Source organism: Sarcophilus harrisii, chromosome 2 (genome assembly GCF_902635505.1).
Source record: "Sarcophilus harrisii chromosome 2, mSarHar1.11, whole genome shotgun sequence".
Classification (NCBI taxonomy): Eukaryota; Metazoa; Chordata; class Mammalia; order Dasyuromorphia; family Dasyuridae; genus Sarcophilus; species Sarcophilus harrisii.
The window spans coordinates 96,209,282-96,230,443 of NC_045427.1; positions in this window are offsets into that span (position 1 = coordinate 96,209,282).

The window sequence follows — 21,162 nt, forward strand, 5'->3', positions numbered from 1 at the left end:
ACCACTTAGTATCTGTGTGAATATGGGTCAGCCTTAACTTTTTGAGGCTCATTTTTCTCATCTGTATAATGAGAACGATAAATTGTACAACCTCCCTTAGGGTTTTGTGAGGTGTTATCCTAATTGTCATTAAAGATTGGAAGCAAATTGGAATAGGCCACCAAAAGACTGGCTTTAAAACAGAGATAAATATCTTTCTCAGCTATTTGGCTCTTATCCTGACAAGACAGGAAAAGATCTTGAGTTCCCTTCTAGCTCTATGATTTTGTTAAATTAGGGATTTCCAACCAGTAACTTTTAAAAGCTTAACTGGTAACATACCTAGCAACATATACATACACACGTAAATTATCTCAAGGCTTAGGGGAAAAGAAATTATTCTTCCCATAAAAGGTTGGAAACCCTAATATTAGCAAGAAAAAATGTTTTAGCTTTTCAAGAAGCCACTTTGATCGTTTATTAGAAGATATCTGGCAATATTTATGAAGAGCAAGCAATAACATGGTTTTTTGGAGGTTTTTGTTGCTATGTTTGATGTTGGTGATTGTTGCCTCCAAGAGAAGTCTCTACTTCAGAACCTAGCAGTTACAACCAGTTAGCAGTTGCTCTATCTTGTTTCACCCTTTAAAGTGTATGTGTCCCACACCAATTTGCTCAAAACCATTGACCTGAGAATAACAAAATCTAACCCAGAAGAGCTTAGAATTGAACAGAGAAAAATACATGTGAATTAAGTTCTATTCCATAAACATTATGTACCAGGCACTATGCTAAGTGCCAGGAATACAAAAAGAGAGGAAAAATTGTACCTGCCCTTAAGGTAACAAATACAAAGCAAGCCACGTATAGGCTAAGTAGGAAATAACAGGAAAGGTGCTGGAATTAGGAGGAGTTGTCGAAGGCTTCCCATAGGAGGTGGGATTTTAATTGAGACAAATGGAAGCCAAGGCAGTCAGTAGTCAGAGAAGAAAAGAAAGTGTTCCAGGCAGGAGAGAAATGCTGGAACCATCTTGTTCATAGACTAGCCAGGAGCCCAGTGCCGCTGGATCAAGGAGTATATGATGGAAAGTAAGGTGTAGGAAGACTGAGAAGGAGGAGGCACTGAGTCATGAAGGCTGTTGGACGTCCAGCAGAGGACTCTGTATTTGTCCTGACGTTGGCAAGGAGGCCCCTGGACTTTATGGAGAACAGATTGAAATGGTGAGACTTGAGGCTAGTACCCCCTGCCGGCCGTCTGGCCATAATCAGGGTGAGGAGGCGGCGTACCAGTTGTATCGGAAGAGAAGGGCTAGGTTTAGGAGATACTGCAAAGATAGGGGTTTGGATGTGGACAAGTGTTTGGAAATGGGTGGGTTTTAACAACTTAGATCTGAGGGACTATTGCTGCCCTCAAAAATAGAAAAGGTAGACTTGATGGGAAGGGAGAATTTAGGAGAAAAAAATCATGAGTTCTGTTTTGGACTCAAATGTTTACTGCTCATCCAGTTTGAGGAAGGTATCTGAAAGGGAGTTAGAAATGAAGGATTAGAGGTCAGCAGAGAGATTTGGGCCAGAAAGATGGATTCGAGAACATAGAAATAGTCATCAAATCCATGAAAGCTGATGAGATTACCCATGAAATTAGTAGAAGAGACCTAGGGCAGACCTCTAAAAGATACTTACAATTAGATAGTGATCTGGAGAAGGATCCAGGAATGGAGACAGAAGAGCTGTCTCATAGGTAGGAGGAAAATTGGGAAGAAGAATTTTCTTGAAAACCCAAAAGAATGTCAAGGAAAAGAGTGGTCAACACTATCAAAGGCTATTAACAAAGAAGTCAAGGAGAGTGAGAATTGAGGAAAGGGCACTGGATTCAGCAGAGATCATTAGTAATTTTAGAGAGTTTCAATAGGGTAAGATCAGAAACGATGTTGTAAGGAGTTAAGAAGAGAATGAGAGGAGAGAAAGTGGAATACCTATTGTAGAGCTTTAATTACAAATGACAGAAGAGAAGAAGAAAGGATCAAGGATGGGTTTTTCTAAGACATGAGAATGTTTGTAGGCACTAGGAAATGAGTCAATAGGGAAAGATCAAAAATAAGTGAAAGAATGGGAATGACAGATGTGGCAATGTGTTGGAGAAGACAAGATGGAATGAGATTATTTGAGGGCCTAGCCTTGGTAAAGAGCAAGACCACAAGGGAGGAGAAAGTAATAATACAAGGCACCTGAGGGATAGAAAATCAGAAAGAGAAAAAAAATCAGAGGAGACAAAAGGGAGTTCAAAGTCAATAACCTCATTTTTTTTTTTTCCTGTAAAAATGAGGCAAGATTCTGAGCTGAGAGGCTAAGAGGAGACCTTTGAAAGCTGCTGTGGAGCATGGTTAACAGGAGTTAGTTGATAAAGTCTGTGAAGTAGGATTGCCTAGCAGCAGGGCCCAGTTGAGTTAATAAATTTGTAGTGGACCCAGTCACAACACTTGTTTTTCTCTACCTTTGTTCACCAGTACATGTGTACAGGCAAAAGCTGACAAACGGTGATAGTGATCCAAGGCTATAGGGCTGGGCTGGACATATGAGGTAGGGGCTCAAGAGAGAACAGCGTAAAATTGAAATGTTCACCAATCAGTCAAGATGGAGAGAAAAGGAGAGAGGGGCTAGAACAGAGATGGCCCATACAAAAGTGAGGGATCAAGGTCATAGTGGGGATGAAGTGTTAGAACAACTTGACCAAGAGCCAAGAATTGGTGTTCCAAATTCTGATTTTACTTCTCTACATTTCAATTACATATGGAAATCAGAGACAATAAATGCTCTTGACTGTGGAGAGAAGATGGGAGCACCATTAAATATTTTTAAGATATAAGTTTTCAGATTCAGTTTTGTAATATTGACATAATTTAAAGTAGAAAGAATATTTATCTTCTATTTTAAAAAAATACTTCTGAAGAACCAGAAAGTATTTTATCAAGATGTTAGCCTCTTTAATCCAGTTTAAGTATTAGGCTACTTTAGTTTTCCTTTCACCAAACCAGAAATTTAAGCAGGAAGCCTTCCCTACCCACTTTTAATTCCAGTACTTTCTTCCTTTTAATTATTTCTATTTATCTTGTATATAATTTGTCTATCTTGCACATATATGTTTATATATTGTCTCCCCCATTAGATTGTAAACTCCTTGAGGATGGGAACTCTTTTTAATTCAGTATTTGACATATAATAGACAATAAATGTTCATTGAATTGAATTGAGAATTCAGGACTAAACCATTACATGCACATAATCTGAAAACTAGGACTGAAAACTAGGACAATTATTAACTGTGTCACATTTAATCTCTACTTTCAAATGATCAGCCTCATTTTAAAAATTAAATTAAAAGGCTATTTTAATTGAGTTGACAAGCTGCTTCTGTCAGAGTTTTGAACTTTGGAATTTTTCTAATTATGACAGTGATGAAGGCAGAATTCTTTCCAAAGGACTGTCAGACACACATACAAAAGAAAAAAAGTTCCAAGAAGGTATCTCATAATCTGAATTGGAAAGGACATCTGGCCACATACTTTGTCCCATTCTTTGATAGGAAATTTTTCCTTATATTGGACAGAATCTGCAGCTTTGCTGTTTCTTAATATTTCTCCTAATCCTCCAAGCTAAATATCCCCAGTTATTTCAACCATTCATAATATGGCATTATCTTGGAAATCCTTCACTATTTTAGATTCCCTTCTTTGAATGCTCTCCAGCTAATCAATATCCCTCCTGATCTGACAGGGTAAAGTTTATTAGTATTATTACAAGGAACACTATTCCTTGCTTAATAGAGATTAAGATTACATTGTTTTTTGGTTTTTTTTGTTGTTGTTGTTGGTTTTTTTTTTTTTTTTTGCTGTGATATCACATTGTTGATTTATAATGGGCAAGTTCCCTGGGCATCCACCAACCTATGTTTAGATAATTCTGCTTTATCTTACTAGACAATTATCTTATCTTTATCTTACTAGATTTCTCTGTTTAAATTGAGAGCTCCTCTTTCTTCTTGAGTTCTTTTCTCCCTGTGCAATTTTAAATCATAGGAACCTTTATAAAACCTTTTTGCTCCCGCACAAGTCCAACAAAGCAAGTATTTCCCCTAATCTAGTCGGGTCGGCAGCTAGGTAGCAAAGTGGATAGACTTCCAAGCCTCAAGTTAGAAAGATTCATCTGGAGGACTTCAAATTTGACCTCAGATACTTATTAGCTGTGAGATCTTGGGCAAGTCACTTAACTATCGCTTCAATTCCTATAAAATGAGATGGAGAAGGAAATAGCAAAACCACAGCAGTATCTTTACCAAGAAAATCCCAAAAGGGTCACAAAGAGAGGGAGGGACAGAAATGATAGAACAAAAAGAGCAATGGTTTTGCAAGCCACCAGGTGGCACTCCAAGATAAACTTATTTAAATCCGAAGCCCTTTCAGTCTCTTTCACACATAGTGCAATTTGTAGACTCTGCTTCCTTTCTATACGATTTCATTTGTCCCTATTGCTCTCAGCCCCTTCCTGCCCTTAGGAAACAGCCTGGGTTCCTTTTTTCATTCACTCTGAAGTTGAAGATTATCATAACTTATACTATAATTTAATCAAAATGGTTCAACCCTTACTGAACCATGAAATCTTATCTCCCTTCCAAAGTTACATGACTAAACTTATATTTTAGATTATTGAACGGAATAAAAAATAAATATACAGTGCTTAAACTCTTGGATAGCACATAATGATGCTAAAATGTCCATACCCTTTGACCTAAGTTCCATAATTAGGCAAATGCCCTAAGAAGACCATTAATAAGAAAAAAAGTTTTCATATACCTCCAAAATTTTTATAGCAACACTTTTTAAATTGGAGACAAAATAAATGCTCATCAACTGGGGAGTCACTGAAGAAATTGTAGCTTTACAGATAAATGTAATGACATATATTATGCTAGGGACAGTTAGGTGGCCCAGTAGATAGAGCACCAGCCCTCAAATCAGGAGGACCTTAGTTCAAATCTGGCCTCAGACACTTAATGCTTCCTGTGTGATCCTGGGCAAGTCACTTAACCCCAATTGCTCAGAAAAAAAAAAAGAAAGAAAGAAGGAAATATATTATGCTATAAGTAGTCTATATGAATACAAGCATGAAAGATCATCATGAATTGATACAAATTTTGTGACATTCACTTTTTAATTTTTTCGTGGTTCTACAAAAAAATTAAAAGTGAATGCTACAAAACTTTAAAGAATCAGCATGGTTCAAAAGAAGTAAGATGAAAAACATCCCCATCCCATCCTTTTTGCAAAGGTGGGAAATGCACAGATGTTGTACATTACATTTTTTAGACTTTTTTGCTATAATGATCAGCCATGCTGATTTCCCCCCTTTTTTTTTTTGTCTTTAAAAATGATCTTTGTTATCTGGAATGGCTGGGACAGAGGGAGAGCAGAGAGGACTACCCAGGAAAACAATCATGTTTTCAGTTTCATTTTTACCAAAAAATAACGATACACCAGAAAATCTTTTGTAGCAGACCATCAGAAATTCTTTCAACACTATATCCAAAGGACAATCAAACTGAACATACCCTTTGATTCAGTAAAATTACCCCTGGGGGAAAGGAGGGCGGTTAGGCTGTTTAAGGGATAGATTCTATCCTGACTCTTTAGTCAGTAGGACCTGAGTTCAAATTTGACATCAGACACTTCACACATCACACTTCCTAGCTGTGTGACCCTGGGCAAGTCACTTAACCCCAATTGCCTCCAAAAAACAAAACAAAACAAAAAAATTACTAGGTCTGTATCCCAAAGAGATTACAAAAAGAGGGATGGACTTATATATACAAAAATTGTTAGAGCAGTTCTTTTTGTGTTGACAAAGAATTGGAAATTTAGGGATCGCCTATCAATAGGGACCAGCAGAATCAATTATATGAATGTAATAGAATACTATTGTGCTATAAGAAATGATGAGCAGGATGCTTTCAAAGGAAAAAAAAAAACCTGGAAAGACTTACATGAACTGATGCTGAATGAAATGAGCAGAACCAGGAGATCATACACAGTAATAGCAACATTGTGCAATGATCAATTATGATAGACTTAGCTTTTCTCAGCAATATAATGATCCAATGCACTTTCAAAAGATTTGTAATAGAATGTTATCTACATCCAGAGAAAGGATTATGGAGTCTGGATGCAGATGGAAGCATACTATTTTCATTTCTTTTGTGTGGTTTTTCCCTTTTGTTCTGTTTCTTCTTTCATAACATGACTAATGTAGAAATGTTTTAAATTACTGCACTTGTATAACCTATATCGGATTGCTTACCTTCTTGGGGAGGAGGGAGGAAAAGGAAAGGAGAAAAATTTGGATACAAAATCTTATTTTAAAAATGAATGTTGAAACTATCTTTACATGTAATTTTTTAAAATGCTGTTTTAAAAAAAAAAGAAAAAAAATCCTTTCAATATCATCAACAAAAAATTGAAAGATAATACTTTCACTCATTCTTCAAGATACAAAATTGGATCTTGGCCAATTGCGAGATGACATATTTAGTTTTATGGTCACTGGAAAGTCTCTGTCTCTCTAATTTCTTCAAAATAACAATTTTCCCCATGACTCAAGGCCTTAGAAATTCATCCTATAAATTCATTGTCTATTCAGTACCTCAGGTACATTTCCTTTCACATCACATTTTTCCATCCCCAATACAAAGAAATAAGCATGTCATCTATGAGCATTTACCTGCACTTTCCACATATTATATATGGAAATCACAAAGGTTAGGGTCCAGCCAAGTTAGATTCATTAGGGGGTATCTGATTTGGCTACTAGGAGACATTCTACCCAAACTGGGGTTTTGGGGGGTACTAGGTACAGACCTTCTAGCAGGCTGAAAGTTTGAACACATCTGAATGGTTTTCCCCAGTACATCTTACTATGTGTTGTTTTCCCTTTCTGACAGGTTCTAGATGAAATATTGATAAAAATTTTAAATTTTAAGGCTCCTATATTGACTTGTTACAATCGAAGTACATTTCACTCAGTTTTTTGTTTGTTTTTTATTTTGTTTTGTTTTTGCCTTGCCTTCTATAATTTAAGATACTATATAGTGGTCATTCATAAAACTTCAGGTGGTCAGCAGGCTAAAAGTTTGATACCTCTGGTCTAGAACACTGGGCTGCATTCAATAAGCTAAAAAACCGCAATAGGAATAAAGGTGAAATCTTACAGTAGAGGTCAAAAAATGAATTTCACAAGTACAAGATGAAAAGGAAATAGATGGATAAAAATTCATATTAAAAAAAACCCGGGGATTTTCTGGACTGCAAACTCAACATGAATCAGCAGATGGAAAGCACCTAAGAAAGCTAATCTTTAACTTGGGAAGAGGACCTAGGAAGGTAATAATAGTTTGGAGTTTTTTAAGCTTATTTGTAATGAATGATGTGAACTGTGAAAGCTGTCTCACAAGATGGAGACAGTGTTCTAAAAGCTGGGTGAAGGTCGGCTGTGCCCCAGGGCCAGGTTTCTTTTTCCAGAAATCACATGGTTTCTAAAGAATGGAATCAGATAGTCCCTTTCTTTGTGAGACTTTGGTCTCACCTTGGCACTGAAACTCTCATATAAAGTCATTTAGTCATCCTAAAGATGTGGTTGGGTTAGAAGTTTTTTCTCATTTATGACAGGATGTGAGGTCATTTGTCCTGGCTAATCCAGACCCCTATATAGTTATTATCTGCTTACTATACCTCGCTTCTCCTTGTCTGACTGCTTGTGGCAAGATGCTCTTTCTCAAGAGATCGTAATAAAATTTCTTTCTACTTCTACCTTGAAAATCTCCTGATTTATTTGAGCAAATGGTCTTTTGTCCTACACAGTAATACCCTTTTAGAAGAGGGAACAACACTTACTCTGAATGACAACCCAGAGCAATAAGGGAAAAGTGGAAAAGAGGTCAATTTCAACTAAATGTATAGGTAAACTATCCAACAATTCAAGTTGTCTAAAAGCCGAGCATTTTGTCATTAGAAGCAGTGAGATTTTTACCAAGGTATTTCGTTATTGTTGTTGTTGCTGTTGTTTTTAATGTGTTCGTTCATTTATCTAACTATTTAAGTTGGGCTTGATGATTTCAGGCATTTTCTAATTCAGAGATTCCATGATTCTAGGAATTCTAAAGTTGCACTCAGAATAATTGAGATTCAAAGAAAATATGTGGAAAGTGTTAATAAAAATTGTATGTAACTGGGACATCCTGTAATCAGTTCCCACACTACTCATTGCCCTGGATTAGTACTCCTCAGGGCAAACCCTCCCTTTTAATCAGGTCTTCCTTGTAGTCCCTTCTTTATTCCCCTTTCTCCAAATGAATTCAAACTTTCCGGCTCCAGTTCCTTTAGCCCCATAAAGTATTTCTCTTCTCTATAAGGCTATTGTTCTCACTCATAGTTTGCATCATATTATATATAGACATTTAGGAACCTCTGCTGTGGAGGAAATGGGAAGGGACAGGGACAGCTAGAGTGGCAATTAATGGAGACTGCTGGATTTGGAGGTGGGAGGATCTGGGTTCAGATTAGATCTCTAAACATTAGCTGTTGTGACTGGGCAAGTTGCTTTGATATAATACAACTTCTAGGGGATTCAGCAATGATTTTTAGGTCCCCTGAGCTTAGGGAGCTTCTGTTCTATCAATAAGTCAGTAATTCTAAGTCTTCTGGCGTTGGAGTCTGCCTCATGGAACTCCCACACCCACTTTAAGAATAACACTGTCTGACTCTGAAGTCTTCTGGTCTCAGGAATAGTCTCATGGATCAGGCTCCTGAAAAAATAGAGATAATTTGCTGGTCAGTGAGAACCAAATTCCAGAGACCACTCCTTAGGGCCATAACATTAGCTTATCTATACCATGAACAACTAGACAAATGTGTCTCTTTGCTTCTGTTTCTTGCTAAATTTTCTTGGAATTTAGGCACTTAAAATGGTGTTACAATTACAATGAAATTTGCCCATTGACCAGGAAATGGGATAAAGTGTGCAAATTCTTTTTTTTTTTTAATTTGCTGAGGTAATTGGGGTTAAATGATTTGCCCAGGGTCACACAGCTAGGAAGCATTAAGGGTTTGAGACCACATTTGAACTCGGGTCCCCCTGACCTCAGGGCTGGTGCTCTATCTACTGCACCATCTAGCTGCCCCAAGTGTGCAAATTCTTTTGAGACACCCCCCAACACTGCTCTGTTTCCCCAAACTTTGGGGTCCCTTTCCCAGTCTCAATTTAACATTTGTATAACTTATATCTTCTTCTTTGTAAAATGGGCATAATAATAATGATGAGGTTAGCGGCAGGTTTGGGATTCAGGGAACCAAATGAAGAGGTTTGGCTCCCCTAGATTCCCCTGGGATTTGGCACATGGCAGGGAGTTGTGCAAACCCCTTCTGGCGACACAGAAGTCCTTCGTAAAGGAATTTATGAACCCAAAAAGCTAGAATGGTAAAAAAAAGTTTATTATTGCATTGGGAAGTCAGCTTTTGCTATGCATGAATAGAAAGACTGAATTCCTTGGTGGCAGGGTCCCGACAGAGAAGTAAAGTTTCTAGCAGAGAAATCCCAACAGAGAGGTATAAAGTCTTGTTAGGGAAGTAGGTAAGAAAGATAAAGAGAGGGTAGCTCTGGAAGAGAATATCAGTTCAGTGGGAAGAGGGTTGCTGCTATGCCAGAGAGAGAGATTCCTTGGCTTGGCATATTAGGCCCTCTGCAAAGACTGAGCCCCAAATTGACTCTTTTTATAATAAAAACCTAGGTTAGCAGCTCTTTATGGAGGCTGGGTGCAGTTTGAGCTGGAATCAGAATAGAGAATCTTTGAGTTGAACGAGTGTCTCTGGGCTTATCTCCAATTCAATGGTCCTGGACTTAACCAGTCTCACCCAGATAATAGAATCACTTTATCTTGATTCCCTGGGGAGAGTCTTTCAGGGGAGAGCTTCTCTGAGGGAGTTCCCAAGCTTTCTCCCCAAAGTCCGAGAGAGAGAGTGAGAGAGTTTTGGGGCTCCCCTCATCAATAGCACCTATTTCCCAGGACTGTTATGTGTATCAGATGAGATGTTTGTAAAGTACTTTTTAAACCTAAAAATGCTGTATAAATGCTAGTGATCATTACTCACCCTCTTCTTTATAAAGGGAAATCTCTCAGCTCTGGGCTCATACATTCCTAACAAGGGTCAGTCTTAGGAGAGCCTGATCATCTTTAAAAAAGAGGGAGCTCAGTTAGTTGGTGCAGTGGATAGAGCACTGGCCCTGAAATCAGGAGGACCTGAATTCAAAATTCAGCCTCAGACACTTAACACTTCCTAGCTGTGTGATCCTGGGCAAGTCACTCAACCCCAATTTCAGGGGGGAAAAAAAAGGTCAGAGTTTTTCCCACATCAAAATATTTTGACATTTTATAAACAACCACCACCATAATGTCTTCATAGCCCCATACACTTTCATATTTAAATATTCCCCCTTATTTTCATTTTGTTTTGTTGCTCCAAGGTAAGTTACTTCCAGCCTAGTTTTTGAATCTAACCAAGAAGGGAGAATGGGAAAGTATTCAATGTTCAGCACACAGACAAACCTCAATTTATTGCATTTCACAACTATTGTGGAGGTTTGGAGATTTGTTGTTTTTTAGTTTTTGTTTTACAAATTGAAGATCTGAGGCAACCCTGTGTAAAGCAGGTCTATCAGCACCATTTTTCCAAAAGCATGTGCTCACATGTCTCTGTGCCATATTTTGATAATTTTTACAATATTTAAATTTTTTCCATTATCATTACAATCTGTTATGGGGACCTGTAATCAGTGATCTTTGATGTTGTATTTATTATAATTTATTACAATTATTTGGGGTATCAAAAACTGCACCCATATAAGACAGTGAACTTAATAAATGTTGTGTGTATTCTGACTACTTCACTGAGCAATTATTTCGCAATCTCTCTCCCTCTCTCTCTCCCAGCCTCTCTATTCCCGGAGATTTAAAAAAAAATGCCAAAAAATATTACATAAACTTAATTGATAAAACATTTGCAGAATTTGAGAGGACTGACTCCAATTTTGCAAGTTCTACTGTGGATAAAATGCTAACAAAAGCATCACATGATACAGAGAAATCTTTCATGAAAGAGTCAATCATGTGGCAAACTTTATTTTTGTCTCATTTTAAGAATGAGGAGTCAGAACCAAAATGGCAGAATTAATGTTGGGAATTGCCTGAATTCTCCTAAATCCCTCTCCAAACAATTCTGAAATAGTGCTTCAAAATGAATACTGACAAAAAGAGGAAGTGAAATGATTTTCCAGCCCAAGACAACATAGAATGTCATCAGGAAAGGTCTGAATCACTAGGGTGAGAGTGAACCACAAGTCATATACCAGAAAACCAGCAACAGGTCTTGGGAATGACTGAATCAGTGTTTGCTCCTAAAATTCTCACCCCACAGATGGTAAAGTGGTCAGATACTGGTCACAAGAAGATTACAGGGGACCATTTGCCGGCACTGGGTGCAGTTTCCAGGTCAAGTTCTAGGCAAGGGTCCTCAAACTTTTTAAATAGGGGGCCAGTTCACTGTCCCTCAGACTGTTGGAGGGCCAGACTATAGTAAAAACAAAAACTTTGTTTTGTGGGCCTTTAAATAAAGAAACCTCATAGCCCTGGATGAGGGGGATAATCATCCTCAGCTGATACATCTGGCCCTTGGGCCATAGTTTGAGGACCCCTGTAAAATCTAGGGCAATAAGAAGCACTAGCGGGACTACCTAGTTCAGAAGGCAAAGAAGAATGATTGTAGTCACTCACACATAAGAGCACAGGTGAGAACAGTGACCACATTTCTCCTACCCCCCACAAAAGAACTGAAAACTTACAGACTCCCAGAGCTGAAAACAGTGGCATGAAAAACCAAAGTTTGGGGCAATACCCCTTATATCTCAAGAGCAGAACCCCATTTTAAAATAAGGTTAAAAGTTAAGAAATAGGCAGAAAAAATGAGCAAATGAAGAATCTGACTATAGAAAGGTATGGGGAAGATGGAAATCAAAACTTAGAAGTAAACAACAAAGTCAAAACAGTTATATCTAAAGCCTCAAAGGAAAATGTGAATTGCTCTTAGGCCCAAAAATAATTCCTGGAAGAGATTTAAAAAAAAAAAAAAAAAAGATTACATTCCTGGAAGAGATTTTAAGATTCAAATAAGAGAGGTATAGAAAAATTGGGAAAAGAAATGAGAGTGATGAAAGATAATTATGAAAAAAAAAAGAATCAATAACTTGATAAAAGTAGCACACACCAAAAAATACTGAAGACATCTTTAAAAAGAGAATAGATCAAGTGGTAAAAGAAGCACAAAAAAACTATTGAAGAATAAAACTCCTTAAAAAGCAGAATTGATCAAATGGAAAAAGAAGTATAAAAACTCCCTGAAGAACTTCTTAAAGAATAGAATTTGTCAAATAGAAAAGGAAGTTTAAAAGCACACTGAAAGAAAATGAATTCTGAAGAAAATAATCCCTTGAAACATAGATTTGGGCAAGAGAAAGCTAATGATTCCATAAGATATCAAGAAGCAATAAAATAAAATCAAAAGAATGAAAAATAGAAGAAAATATGAAGTTTTATTTAAAAAATAACTGACCTGAAAAAATAGATCCAGGAGAGATCATTTAAAATTACTGAAACCTGAAAGCCATGGTAAAAAAAAAAAAAAAAAAAAAGTTTTAAATAAAATTTTAAATGAGCTTAGATATCATACTTTAATTTAAAAAGCCAAATAAAACTGCCCTAACATTCTAGAATAAGAAGGTAAAATAGAAACAGAAAGAATCCAACATCATTCACTGAAAGCAATCCCAAAATGAAAATTCACATGAATATCATAACCTAATTCCAGACCTCCCAGATCAAAGAGAAAATAATATTGCCAATTAAAATTCTGTGATTCTCATGTCCTAATATTATAGCTATGTAAAAACAATGATTTTCCCATTTGCTATTTCTTTAGAGTACATAAAACAAGTATTCACAATTGCCCTGACATATTTTATGCTAATGCATAATGCTAACTTCATTTCTATAAAACTTTGATAATATGAAATATATTTAAAAGTGTAGATGTTAGAACTGAAGAACTTTAAGCAGATTCCAAGTTAGGCCATTTGCTATTCAGAGAGCTTTTTTTAATTTTTAAATTTTATTATTTATCTGGAAGACAGCCAGTAAGTCTTTTCTTTTTCTAGCCTAGTTTGGTAAAGTACTATTGGCATCAGAATGAGTTGTATTTTGCTGAACATAAGGACTTGAATGAAAATAAAGACTCCTTCATGAGGGGGTCACTTGGAAGATTTCCCTGCTCATTAGCATGCTACAGAAAGCTGAAGGTTCAGGAAAGGATTGAAAAAGGAAACTTACTTAAAATGGAACTCAGAGAAACACAGAATCTATTCTTGAACCTCTGAGAGTTTGTCCTAACAGATACCATTGATCTATTCATTAGGAAATGATGAAAATGAACCAAAATTCATTTACATATGTGCAAGAGTGAAACTAAGTATTTTAGGCACCGTACTTTTGAGCCTAAAAACATACAATGACAATGGATGTATCTATCTCTTTTTAATAGAGCAAAGTTTATACAGGAATTTTTTGCCTCTTGAATACAAGCAAAAAATTTCTAAATTGGTGAATTAAATAAAAGATCATGTATCAACTAGTTCTTGATTGTCTACATAGAAATATATCACCAGATCTGTCTATTTAAAATGTTTATTTAAACAATTGTCATGACTCATCCTCAAGTACTAGAATCTCTGTGCTTTAATAAAATTATCAATTAATCCAATTAGACGCATTCAAAATATGAACTTTGAAAAAAAATTTTCAGGAGTTTGTGGTTGGATTAATTAAGATTTTATTACAATAAAAATTATGAAACAAATAACAAGCCAGGTTAATTGTTGGAAAATTTATAGAGCTAAATCATGACTACAAAAGACTAAGGTCTCCCATATGTTAACAGAAAGGTGATAGATTACCAGTACAGAATCAGACACATATTCTCAGTCATGGCCAATATGTTTTGCTCAGTTATGCAAAATTTACTAAAAAGAAAGGCTTCTACTTAGTATGTGGAGAAGGTAGGTTAGTGTGTAGTAGTAAATACATGGAAAAGAGCAAAAGAACAACATCCACCAGACTTGGGCCAGGTCTTCCTGACAATAAAAATTATAGATGTCCACCATCATGCCTAGTTTGAACTTCTTAACCACCTTGGACATGGCTTTTAGAGAAGGAAGGAGGGAATTGAGGAAGTACTTGAATACAGGTATACCTTATCTCATTGTATTTTGCTTTATTGCATTTTTTTTTAACAAATTTTTTTTACAAATTGAAAATTAGTGACAACCTCGTGCAACTCTACTGGAACCATTTTCCCAACATCATGTGTTCAAATCATGTCTCTGTATCACATTTTTGTAATTCTCACAATATTCCAAACTTTTACATTATTATTATATTTGTTAGAATGATCTATGATCATCGATTAAAGATTCCTATCTATGATGTAATTTTGGAGGGCGTCATGAACCATGCCCATATAAGACAGTGGAATTAACTGATAAATGTTGTGTGTGTTCTGATTGTTCCACTGATCAGCAGCTCTGGTCTTAGTCCCTTTCTTTGGGCCTCCTTATTCTCTGAGACACAACAATATTGAAATTAGGTCAATTAATAGCCCTACAATGGCTTTTAAGTTTTCAAGTGAAAGGAAAAGAGTCAATTAATGGCAAACTTCATTATTTTCTTATTTTAAGAAATTACCACAGCTATCTCAAGCTTCAGCAACCATTACCATAACCACTTAGCAGCCATCAACATGGGGAAAAGACCCACCACCAGCAAAAAGATTGACTTGCTAAAGGCTCAGGTGATGATTAGTGCCCTGTGCACACGCACTCATACATTTGCAATAACACATTTCTAATTAAGTATTTTAGAGTGTTTTTTAGACATAATGCTTTTGGACACTTAATAGATTACATTTGTAAATTGTAGACTATATAGTATAAATATAATTTTTTTATTCATTAAGAAAAAAATTGTGTGACTTGACATTGCAATATTTATTGCAATGGTCTAGAACTGAACTTGCAATATTTTTTAGGTATGCTTATATATTTTTAATTTTCTTAAATGGATGATTTGTGATCTGGGATCTAGAAAACAATGTTTTGGTCCGTGGAACCTCAGAACAGACATTTCACTTTTACCTGCATTTTTGGATCTCTGGATTTATCATATTAGATTAATACTGTCATTTACTATGATGTAATTTGTACCTAATCTATTCCACTGATCCATAATTCTATTTCTTAGCCAGTATCAGGTTGTTTTGGATAATTACCACTTTATGAAATATTTTTCTATTATTGTTAAGGGTTCCACCATCTTTTTAGTCATCCAGTCTTCCAACCAAGGTGTCATCCTTGAATCCATACTCTCATCCCTCCATATCCAATCTGTGTCAATTTTATTTTCATAACTTTTCTTCCATTCTCGGGATAAGCAAGCAAGCAAATCTCAAACAGTTTCTTTACTATATTTGTTAGACAATTTTGAAATTCCAAGGATCTGTCTTTGTGTGTATTCTCTCCCATTTATTGAAGTTAGTGAGCCATTTCAGTAATTTTCGACTCTCCGTGACCACATTTGGGGTTTTCTTGGCAAGGATACTGCAGTGATTTGCAATTTCCTTCTCCAGTTCATTTTACAGATCAGGAACTGAGGCAAACAGGATTAAGTGACAAGTAATTGGGTGATGACTACTATTAGCAATTCAAAACACCCATTTGTAACAAAGGTAGAACACACATTTTTCTTCTAAATTTTGTCCTTTAGAAGTGAGAAAATCTCTTTCCTTCACTTGTCCCCCTTCCTTCACCCCAATAAGATTTTATGAAAATCTTTTTCTTGAAGTTAAATCCCCTCAGGCTGCTTTGAAAGTAAATTGGATTCTAAGGAGCTCTCCTAATACAATATGAAGAAAGTTTATATTACTAGAGTGGAAGACCCAAGTACAATCATAGCCAAGGACCTTTACCACAGTTATCTTTTCCTGAATGGCCATAGGCAGTGTATTATCTAATCTCCTAGGAAAAGGTGGGGGCCCCTCACAATCATCATATTCAGAAACATCATCAAAAGCACTACCAGAGGCAAGAAAACCAATCCTAATTCAATTTTCTCAGCATTGTTCATCCTGCATTCTACAAGCTTATTAATGTTCCAATCCTGTATGACTACACTCATTGTTCTGCATAGGAACTTACTCAAACCAGTTCCCTGGTCCTTTAAGTTCAATATTGGAACAAAATATGACATTCACAGGTCATTCAAGTATTAACAAGATGATATCTACTTAGCCATATTGGGAGTATATTTAACAAGGATTGAAAATTTTGCTAAGTAAAGCTCCTTTGCTTAAGCTGTCCATCATTTCCACCAGCTAAGATTAAAGAGCATCTAGAATTCTTCATACTGTTTTGTCCTTAGCAAGTGATGCTAGCCAGAGTCTTTTCTCCCCTGAGGCAACTGCATCATGAAAATGGATTTACTATCTTTTAAAGAAAACCAACCTAACTTTCATGGGAGTTGAAGTTAGGATATCATATAGTCCAACCCATATGTATTGGTCAACATATCTTTTGTCTCATCTGTTTTAAAATCTGCAATGAGAGGAAAGCTACCAACTCTGAAGGCAGACCATTCCATTTTTAAATAATTTTAATTTTTAGGAAGCTTTTCCTTATCTCAAACTCAAATGTCTCTGCATATTTCATCCATTGCTCCTAGTTCTGCTTTCTGATTTCAGAAAGAACAAATTTCTACTTTCATATGCTATCCCTCAAATAGTGTAAGGCTATCCCATCTATCTTCTACCCAAATTTCCTTATCTTTAGGCTAAACATTTCCAGCATCTTCAAATGATCCTCATATGAGTTTCAGGACATTAACCATATTAGTTGCCCTCCTTTAGAAGGTATTCCTCTTGAATGCCCTCCAGTTTATCAACACCCTTCCTAAAATGAAGCATCCTGAACAATGACAAGTTGAACATTGATATTTATCTAGAAACCTCTCTTATATTTGCCAGTAGTGCAGCACTGACAGTGAAATCATCATCCCATTCACAAATTAAATGGGCTTGATAGGCTATTACTGAACATTTTCAAGATTATGTGTATAATAATAGACAACATTTATATATCACTTTTAGGTTTGCAAAATACTATGTGCAAAACAACAATCATGTGAGGTAGATGATATCATTGTCTTTATTTTATATTTGAGGTTATTGAAACAGAGAAATTAGTTGACTTGTCCAGGATAATACAACTAAGAAATGTCAGAAACATGATTTGAACTGAGGTCTTTGTGATTCCAATTCAACATTCCCGGTTCCAACTCAACACCGTATCACTTAGCTAGCTCCCTTCTAAAGTCTGGATGGAAATCAATCTACTGACATGTTCTGACATATAGAGGGCTGAAACTCTGTATGATTGATTTCAATAAGATGCTAACTCAGTGTAATTGTTAAGACAATGTTTAGTTTAGCATGGCGATTAATAGTTCTCTAGTTCAGTATGATTGATTTAATCTTACAACAAATGATGGTTTCCTAGTGATATAGATTGGTTTATACTCAGTATGATGAATAGATTTAATTGTAATAGAGTATTTAAGAATGTCAGAGTCAGACCTAGAGGGGGATTGAATAGGACCGGAACAGACTCGGGGAAGACAGAGGACTGGAGGTTGGAGCACAAGCTCCCGGACTGAGATAGACTTCAAGACAGAGACTGTGGTGGTCCTCCTGCCTCCCCCCAGAAACCAAGACATATTCCGGAGGACCTCCAGAAAGCCGGACCCAGGCAAGGAGCAAGACTGTGAAAGAGACAATAAAGATTTTTGGAAAGAGAACTGTGGCACAGTATTATATTGCTTATCATTGAAATTGTTAAAAAAAAAAAAATGCTTAGCAAAACATTTTGTGCCAAAGTTCCTTTTGATGTCCTGACCTAGTTTCCCTAATTGTCCTATTTAGTTACTCTGCTCAGGTTATGACCTTTCCCTCTTAATGTTTGATGAGATAAAGGTCTTCCTCAGTTGCTCTGCCCCAAAACCCCAGGCTATAATCATTCCCTCTTAAATGGTTGATGAGATAAAGGTTTTATATCTTTAGGTTATAGTTATTCCTTCTTAATGTTTGACAGGATAAAAGTTTATCCATTTTAGATGTCATTAGAATATCAGTAACCTCCCTCCATTGTGTCATCCTAGGAGCCTCCCCCCATTAAGTTATCTCCATCCAGGTACCTCCCCCATTATGTCATTGTTCTTGTTATCCTATAAAAGAGTCTTGCTGTCTGATACTTAGTGCAGGATTCTTTGCGATGATAGTCTCCAGCCCTGGGACCAAGATCTATTTGGTCCCAGTAAATCTCTCCATTTAATAAACTATTAAATTGGTCTCTAACCTGTCTTGCTCAGTTTCTCCGGCATTACATTTTGGAGGCTCCCCACCAAGATAACAGAAACTGAGAATGGGAGTAGAGGTTAGAGACATTTCAAGTTACACTTTGAGTCTGGAAGACAGTTGGGGATCTGGGTTTTCTCTTTCTTGGAAAAGGCTCCTCCAGAGGCTCCAGGAAGAGAGCAGTTCACCAGCTGGGGCCACACCCGACAGTGGATACTTTTGATTCGGCCAGGAGAGAGAATGTCCAATCTGATTTGTTTTTGTTTGTCTGTGTTAGCACTTCGATTCTCAGAACATTAGAATGCTGACAGAATGATGGGCATTGAATTCTGAGAAGGTTATCATTCGGGACGCTGGATTTTGTGTCTCTGGTTTTGTGTCTCCTAGACACCTGGTCTGATACTTGCTTGTGTGTTAACACCTGGGTTCTCAGAATAACAGGACACACAGGTGTTAAGATGCTGAGAAGTAGTGTCAAATTGGACGCAGTTGGCACTACCTGAGTGTCTCCTAAGACACATCTGTGTGCCAGTTGGCACAACTCTGGGTATTCCAGAGTATAAATCTGGGTATCTTTTAAAGACACCATTTGGTTCGGCCCTGTGTCGCATCAGACACAGTTGTCACTACTGGGGTGTCCTTTTAAGACACCATTTGGCTTGGTTCTTGATTAGTGTCGAACCGGACGCAGTTGTCACTATCTGGGTGTCTTTTTAAGACATTATCTGGCCAAAAAGAAAAAAAAAAAAAAGGCTGAGTTTGGATTATAGGAGGGAAGACTGGAGCAGACAACTTCCCTCAGGGCTATTCTTTCCAGATAGCCCCTGGTCCATGTTAAATGTTAAATGGCTGCTGGACAGTCTAATTGTGCTCTGTATTCTGTGTGATTTTTTTGTCTGTATTAAATGGCTGCTGAACAGTCTAGATGTGTTCTGTGTAATTTGTTTGTCTGTTTTGTTCATTTAAGAGCTCTGTTAAATTTAAGAACAATGATCAAATTTGGGAATTGGTTATTTCAATACTGAACTCCAGCTGGAGAAAACATTTGATTAGGAATTTAAAGATGATTCTAAATTTGGGGAATAAATTTTACTGTTGTCTATACAGGTTAGAATTAGTCATCTTTAAGTATAAGATCTTAAAAGAACAACAGCTTGTTAAAGAAGTTCTGAAAGAAGGGAAAGGGACCTGTATGTGCCAAAATGTTTGTGGCAGCCCTGTTTGTAGTGGTCAGAAGCTGGAAAATGAATGGATGCCCATCAATTGGAGAATGGTTGAGTAAACTGTGGTATATGAATGCTATGGAATATTATTGTTCTCTAAGAAATGACCAGCAAGATGATTTCAGAAAGGCCTGGAGAGACTTACAGGAACTGATGCTGAGTGAAATGAGCAGAACCAGGAGATCATTATATACCTCAACAATGATACTGTAGGAGGACATATTCTGATGGAAGTGGATTTCTTCAACAAAGAGAAGATCTAACTTTGTTTCAATTGATCAAGGATGGACAGAAACAGCTACACCCAAAGAAAGAACACTAGTAAATGAATGTAAACTGCTTGCATTTTTGTTCTTCTTCCCAGGTTATATTTATACCTTCTAAATCCAATTCTCCCTGAGCAACAAGAGAACTGTTCGGTTCTGCACACATATATTGTATCCAAGATCTACTGTAACCTATTTGACATGTATAGGACTTTTTGCCATCTCGGGGAGAGAGTGGAGGGAAGGAGGGGAAAAATCGAACAGAAGTGAGTGCAACGGATAATGCTGTAAAAAAATTTACCCTGGCATGGGTTCTGTCAATAAAAAGTTATTAAAAAAATAAATAAATAAATAATAAAAATAAGAAGTTATGTTAACTTGCCTGAAAGGGGTCATGTGCCTCTACTTAGGTAAAGTATGTAGCAAAAAGGATCTGACTTTTCTGAAGGCTTCAACTTTGGCCAAGTTGGAGCTTAGGAGAAGTCCATTGGGAATAATGGCCACATGGGGCCAGAAGGAAAGAAAGAAACGATGCTGTTTCATTGTTTGAAATGAGATAGGAAAAGCAGTTTTATATTATTGGGAATTTAAAGCTGTTTGTTACCTATATTATAACATTGTAAATTATGCTTTAAATACATCTCTGCTGGACATTTGGATTTTATGGGATTCCCCCACCCACCCACTGATTTCTGCTACTTTAAATGTTAGGTGGGGTAGGGATCTTTTGTAAAGATTTAAACTCGCCCCCCACTGCTGTGACTTCAGCTATTGGAGCATCTAGTTAGCCTGGAGTGAAGTTTCATTTGACTTCCCTCCCCCAGCCCCCCCTTTCTTGGGAGGTGGAGTGGGGGGAAAGGCAGTCACATGGAATCTTCTCCTCCCCCCTCCCTCTAAACTGTTCTAGACATTTTTTTTTTTTATCAAGTTGTAGCTACCTGGTTCTTGGCTAAAAGCAGCAAACCGATTAGTATAAATACAAGGTTATGGTAAATATCTATTTAGGATTTGTTATGGGAGGTAAAATTTCTTGGATTTGTAGTTAATATGTCACTGCATTTTTTTTCCTCCTGTGACTGATTTCTA